At 32.5% G+C, this 7,155-nt stretch overlaps 1 non-coding gene across 1 annotated transcript; it reads left to right on the top strand.

The window, feature by feature from the left end:
- Window positions 1–4,291: 4,291 nt before the first annotated feature.
- On the top strand, window positions 4,292–4,365 carry TRNAN-GUU (transfer RNA asparagine (anticodon GUU)). The gene has a single exon. It is a non-coding gene; the product is annotated as a tRNA-Asn (tRNA).
- Window positions 4,366–7,155: the final 2,790 nt, after the last annotated feature.

The following is a 7,155-nucleotide window of genomic DNA, read 5'->3' as shown; positions in this document are numbered from 1 at the left end:
CCGAAGTTTGTCAACTTTGATGTACACACCCTTGGATTTGAGTGGGACTACCCTAACTCTGACTTGCATCCTGCACTTAGCTTTTCCTTAATATGCATTGGTTTTTCTTGATCACTCTTATGTTTATATAAAGAGCATATGGAAATATAAAGGGTGGAAGAAAGCCCATCATTTTTTTTTGAAAATGTTTAACATTCGTATTGATTGCCAGAAAAGTACATACAAAAGTTGAGAGTAAGGCAGCCCACAGATTGGGTGCTTTAGTGCAAGAAATGAGTTAAGGTAAAAAAAAAAGAGCTATAGATCAAAAAATTTGGCGAAGCCATAGATGCAAGCTAAACTTAATGGGACCGAAAGTTCAAAAAGGTGCCTTTTTGAATTTTTATATATTTATTTGGCATTTGTGTTTGGAGTGGTAGATTTTTCCTTGATTTGCAGTTTATGGACAGAAATCATAATAAACATCAAGAAATTTTTTTGTGCCCATGCTCATAAAAAAGCAGGCTTGCATAGTTCAGCTATCATAACTAATACATGAATAAAAAAATGAGGGGGAATCTGACCCAAATGTGTGTTCTCCTGGAATGGAGTAAACTGTGTGAGATATGGGTGTAGTAGCCTAGGTTGAATTAGTTTGACTAGAGTTTTAAAAAATATAAGGATTTTTTAAAATAAAAATATAAATAAAAATTTAAAATATAAAATGCATAAAAAAGGTTGTCCAACTTGATTTTGTTGTTACAACATGCTAAAAATGACTCGTGAGACTGGTCAAGATATGTCAAACCTTGGTTTTGGCCACTTTTCCACCAAAATCATGTTTTTTGTTCAAGTCTAGACCAAACAAAGCAATATTCAAATGCGTGACCAGTTGAATTAGCTAGTTTGCTACGGTATTGATGATACTAATATTCGACCGTAGGTAATTGAGAATGGAGATTGGAGAATGGTGGGGAGTTGTATTGAAGACAGACATTTCACCACGGGCATGTTTGTTTAGTCAGAAAGCTCTTTGAGAGTTCCTCCCCAATAGTGAGCTTTTTGTCACCTGAAAAAAGGCTTTCACACCTAAATGCATACGAAGGGACTTTATCATGTAAGTATATTGCGAACTAGGAAAGGCTGGGAACACTTTTTCCCGACCGCTACAACGCCCATCGCATTCCCCCATGCGTCATAGGGAACTATTCAGCCCAGTGGGAAGAACATTCTCTTTCTTGTGAAATTAATGTGCTTTGCATGGATCCCTTAGGCCAACGTTGCTTGTGAACATGTGTCCCTTAGGCCAGTGTTACTTGAGTCCCGTGTTTCATAGGGAACTGGTAGCCCAGTGGGAAGAACTTTCTCAGAGAGTTCTTTCTTGCAAAGTAAATCTGCTTTACATCAATGGTCAGATGTCAACCAATTGTTTTCGGGATTTTATTTTTGATGGTTGATGCTCGGTTTCTTTTCGGGATTGCTATTTGCACCTATTGTTTTGGCAAAGTTACAGAAGAACAACAACGGCGGCCATCGTAACATTTGGACCATTTCATGAAAAGTGTGTCATAATTGTTCTAATGATCATGCAAATCTTCTATGTATCGGTTTTCTTTATTTATTTATTTATTTTAAATATGATAAATTAGCTTGTTATGTGGAGGCATCAGCCCCCTAGCCAGTCCCCCTTCTGTGTATAATTTCATTCTTGTCGAGTACGTGGACGACTGGGGGCGAACAAACCCTTCAGCGTCTGTGGCCTATCCAAGAGTCACAAATTAATTTTTGATTTGATCTGGCTTATCCGCTCTACTAATCTAGGGTGATAAAATTTTTGGAGCCCCACTTGTAGGCCCAATTGGTTTGGCTATAGCCAACCATGTTGAATTTACTGCCCTTCTCCAAAGTCTTTCATTTTTTAGATCACAAATTTTGAGGTCTATCTATACGGTGGAAGCAGGCTTGTTGAATGTAATTAAATGGTTTAGTAAGGAGCAATGAGCCCTTTGGGCGCTTCGCTCTGTTTGGTGCCAGGTGCTTGATGCGTTGACTGTTTCATTCCACCATGTTTATAGGGAAGCTAATAGTGTAACAGATGCATTAGCCAAGAGAGCTGTTACTTATTTTGAACGATGTAAATCTCTTGTAATGTTTCAGCAATAAAATTTTATAACTTCAGTCAAAAAAATAATAATAAGAGAAATACAAGATAACCATCCGTATAAAGGGTGTTATTTTTCTTTAATCACAAACAATAACTTCATTAAGTAAAATAATACAAGAAGAAGAAGTAAGAAAAATACAAAGTGTATTCCTACAAAAACAGATGGTCAACCGTATTTAACCTCAAAGGATTCCATCCGTCCAACTGCTAAGCCCTCATTGAGCTACAAAACATCCATAGAAGCACGCCGACCTCCGACACCATCTACCCACTATGACACCTCACAAGCTAGACAAATTACTGAAAAACGATGGCGGTGCACCGTATAAAGCGTGTCATAGACATAAAATAATAGGGAACAGGGCAAAGTGTTTGTTGAGTCGAATTAAATGTGAAATTGGATGGTTTGGGTGAAACAGGAAGTCAGAATTAATTTTTTGAAACTTTATGTCTAATCAATAGCACTTTTACAACCACCCATTTTAATATCTAAAGGGCAAAAATAATTATAACTTTTTTGTACTAAAGGTAAATGACATCTTTATAGACAATCCCTTTTATTTTACTTTTTTTGAGTCGGTATATTTTATTTTCTTTTTATATTCATTATTCTGGGAATTGAGATTATTTATCTCTACAAACTTAGATCCAAAATCCATCTTTGAGAAATATTTTAGAGAGGCGAGGCACAATAATAGATTAGTCAATGGATCCAAACTAATAATATTGATCTATAAGCTGATAATGATAATTATGGTAGATAATGATGAAGAGAAAGTAGGGCTTGCATCTCATAATTGAAGTTGTACCATGGACTACTTTTTGTACACGATCAACAACCCATTGATAAGATGTTGATAACCACTAGATAATGCAACTACTATTGACCAGTATAGTAAATAAATAAGATAACTACAAAATATTTAAAGGGAAAGCTTTCTATGCTTCCTCTATTGCATAAGGCTCATATATTTCCTCCTATCCAACCGTCCATTTTAAATGGATGGCTGAAATGCCCCCAATCACAATATCACGTTTCTACACTAATTTTTTTTTAATTTTTTTACATAATATTTTGACACCAAATTTTGAGTGTCAACTCTTCTCTTAAACTCGTACTTGTAAAAAATATATAAAAACAATGTTCCCAATAAAATAAAATGACCAATATATTATTGAAAATTTCAAAGGGTATTTTGATTTTTTTATTTTATCAAAAAATTATTTTTAATATTTTTTTTTAGGCGTGTCCCATTGAGAAGATGACATGTATCAAATTTCATATTCATACAAATTTCATAAAAAACTCTTTAAAAAAAAATACTCCGAGGTGTTGGATCTAGATCAAACGCTTAATGGCTCACTTGATCTTAATTGGACAGCTGGATTGGAGAAGTATATATCTTCTATGCTGTAGGGGAAGTATAGAAACCTTTTCCTTACTTAAATACCATTAAAAGATTAAGTTGTTATTTTACGCATTTGGAATTATTCGAACTCAAGACCTTGTATTTTTTTTAATGGGTGTTTTGAAATTAAACCAAAGAGTAAAGTGTTAAACTGCTGATGGTTATTTGATAAATTTTCTATAAATAAATCAATAGTAAAGATTTCTTGGTTTCTATAAGGCCTAGGATCTTTATAAAAAATAATAATAATAAATAAATAAAACAAAAAAAAAAAAACAAAAAACAAAAGAAAAAAAAGAACAAGAAGGTAAAGCCTCACATCACAACCTCATGAAAAAAATAGAATTTTGATATGCCAAACGCTTTTGTTATGGAATTTGATGGTACTAGAAAACGTTACAAAATACACTATTTTTTAATTGAAATCCTTGTTTTTTCATACATCTATAAAAGTTTAAGGTCAAGACGAGTAATTTGAGGATTTTTCGAGACCGAAGCGGTGTGCGGCTCTACTTTTTGCCATAAGACCCTAGCCTTATTTTAATATTTTCATTTGGAGTACAATCATCATTTGCAGATGAAGGAGTATTATTGGCATTCCGGAAAGTTATGGTATGGTTGGTAGGACCTCTGGTCAATCTCAGCGGTGTCCGCGGGAACGCAAAACGCGGGACATAGCTTTAGGCTTCATCACTTAATTTTAGTAATATAAAATAATTAGCAAATTTACACCAACGATGCTGGAATAGCTCAGTTGGCTAGAGCGTGTGGCTGTTAACCACAAGGTCGGAGGTTCAAGCCCTCCTTCTAGCGCATAAATTTTTATTTTTAACAAATATAATTTTTCAGGGCATAAATTTTTATTTTAACAAAATATAATTTTTCAGAGTTTAGTTTAACAAAATATAATTTATTTTCACAAAATATGAATTTTCACCGCATAAATTTAAATTTCCATTTTAACAAAATATACTTTTTCAGAGTTTAGTTTAACAAAATATAATTTATTTTAACAAAATATAAATTTTCACAACAAATTTAAATTTTTATTTTAACAAAGTATAATTTATTTTAAAAAAATACAATTTTTCATTGCATAAAGTTTTATTTTAACAAACAAAGCACATAAATTTTTATTTTAACAAAGCACATAAATTTTTATTTTAACAAAATATAATTTATTTCAACAAAATATAATTTTTCAGGGCTGAGTTTAGTTTAAAAAATTGTAATTTATTTTAACAAAATATAATTTTTCAGGGCTGAGCTTAGTTTAACAAAATATATAATTTTTCAGGGCTAAGCATAGTCATCTTTCAAAAATTTTACAAAATGTAATTTTAATTTTTCAGGGCTGAGTTTAGTACAAAATATAATTTTTCAAGGCTGAGCTTAGTTTAACAAAATATAATTTATTTAGCAAAATATAATTTTTTAGGGCTAAGCATAGTTTAACAAAATATAAATTTTCAGGGCTGAGCTTATTCATCTTTCAAAATTTTAACAAAATATAATTTTCAATTTTCAGGGCTGAGCTTAGTCGTCTTTCAAAAGTTAAACAAAATATAATTTTTAGGGTTGAGCATAGTTTAACAAAATATATATTTTCAGGGCTGAGCTTAGTCGTCTTTCAAAATTTTAACAATATATAATTTTTCAGGGCTGAGCTTAGTCATCTTTCGAATCAAATAAGGATGCAAAAATCTTTGTGATGGTTTGAAAAACTAATTTTATCTAGAATTATAAATTTTTCAACAAAGTATAAATTTTCAGGGTGATGATCGATTTAAGAGCTTTTAGACATAAAAAATAACATCTTCTAATGAATTTTTGAGGTGCACCGTAATTTGATTGTTCAGCACCTCAGCCAATGTATTTTGAATGTTAAGTAGAAAAGGGATTTATGTTCCAACGTGGATTTTTACACAAGCAAATATGTACGGCATTAGGTCAGGAGTTAGATCCAAGTTGATCCTTAGAAAATAAAATAAAATCAAAAGTTCTTTAAAATTCAATCGGAACTCTATATTTGACTTGAGTTTTTAACAAAATTGAGGGCCTATCTTGGAGTTTTGATCCCAAAAGACTGAAGAAAAAAAGAAAGAAAAAACTCGGATATTTTGGAGTTCTGAACTAGGGTATTTTGGAAAGCAAAGAAATTGAAAAAGAGATGCATGATCAAAAAATTAAAAATATAAGTGATATTTTTAAAGTACCTAGGGGTTATTAACAAAAAAATTTATAAATGTCATAAGAAAAAAAAAAAGAAGAAAAATCATCATCATCGTTTTAGTTTTTTTTTAATTAATTAAATTCGGCTATATGAATCATGCGTCTCCACTCTGTTCTATTGAATCCAGTCTAAGAAAGGTGATGGACTTTAAACTTTCCCTGCGTATTGTAAAAACCTACCGTGAATATATATATATATATATATAGGAAATGATCGCATGTATTTTATGCGTATTGAACTCGCGGACCATCGATTTAGAAAAGCGAAAGATCAAACCCCCTGATTTGGGGAGGTTTTTTTAGGTTGAATTATCTTTTTCAAATTTGCCCCATCTCTCTAACCCTTACTGAAACCCTTCCTCTTTCTCTCTCTACTGCCCCTATTTCCTCATGTACATGGGAATTCTTTTCTCTCTCCCTTGTCAATTTTCACTTCCTTTACGCTGATTTGCTCTGCAAGAGCAAGCTGGAGGAACCCACACCACACAGAAGACAGCAACAGAAACTCCTCTCTCTCTCTTACTGCAATTTCAAAGTCTTGAATCATATGTCACCATAAAAAGACTGGTTCCATACATATCTGATTGCCTAATGTCTGTGTTGTTTCATTGTCTGCAAATACCAGGGGATTTCGCTTTTTAGGTTGTGGAATCGATATTGGATGAAGTGAATGGTTATCTATCTGTTACCAATTTGGGTTTCAAGTTAAGGCCAACCATCAGTCATTCAAGAACCAATTGTATTGTGGACAATTTGCTGTTTTATGTGATTTTTTTTCTTGGGTTTTTACATGATTCATGGCTAGTCTCAAAGAGTACAACAATGGTTTAAATTCCTTAAGAGTTGTAATACTTTTCTGAATGATAACAGTTCAGTCAACTCTTCTCAAGACCCTTCTTACTTTACTATAGAAATTCAATGTCTCAAGTCAAGACACAAACCTCAACTTATCTCTTTTCACCCACTCCTCCTAAAACTAAGTTTTCAAGAGCCCACTAATTTGAGAACAATAAACATTGAAAACTGAAAGAATACCTATGTGACCTTTTATCAAAGAACACATTTTTTTTTTTTTTCTTTTTTTTTTTTGGGCAAAAGATCACTTACAGGTGATCTTTATTACAATAAGATAAATTTCAAAATAAAATCAATATAACAATAAAACCAAGATCTTATTAACTTGATGCCATTGAAATAACTATGCACTATGCTTGAGAATAAATTATAAGGTTGCAAGAAACAAAAGGAAGAGTGTCAAAGATTACCTCAACCGGGCTTGTTACACCCCCCCACCGAGTCACTACCATCTGATGGCACGGGATCAACGGTCTAGCTTCAATCTCGAACCGAAAAAGTAAATTTCGGTCAAGC

The sequence above is a fragment of the Amborella trichopoda genome, chromosome 1 (genome assembly GCF_054954075.1).
Source record: "Amborella trichopoda isolate Santa Cruz 75 chromosome 1, AtrichopodaSantaCruz75HAP2 v2.0, whole genome shotgun sequence".
Lineage (NCBI taxonomy): Eukaryota > Viridiplantae > Streptophyta > Magnoliopsida > Amborellales > Amborellaceae > Amborella > Amborella trichopoda.
This window is presented reverse-complemented; position numbering and strand designations above follow the sequence as displayed.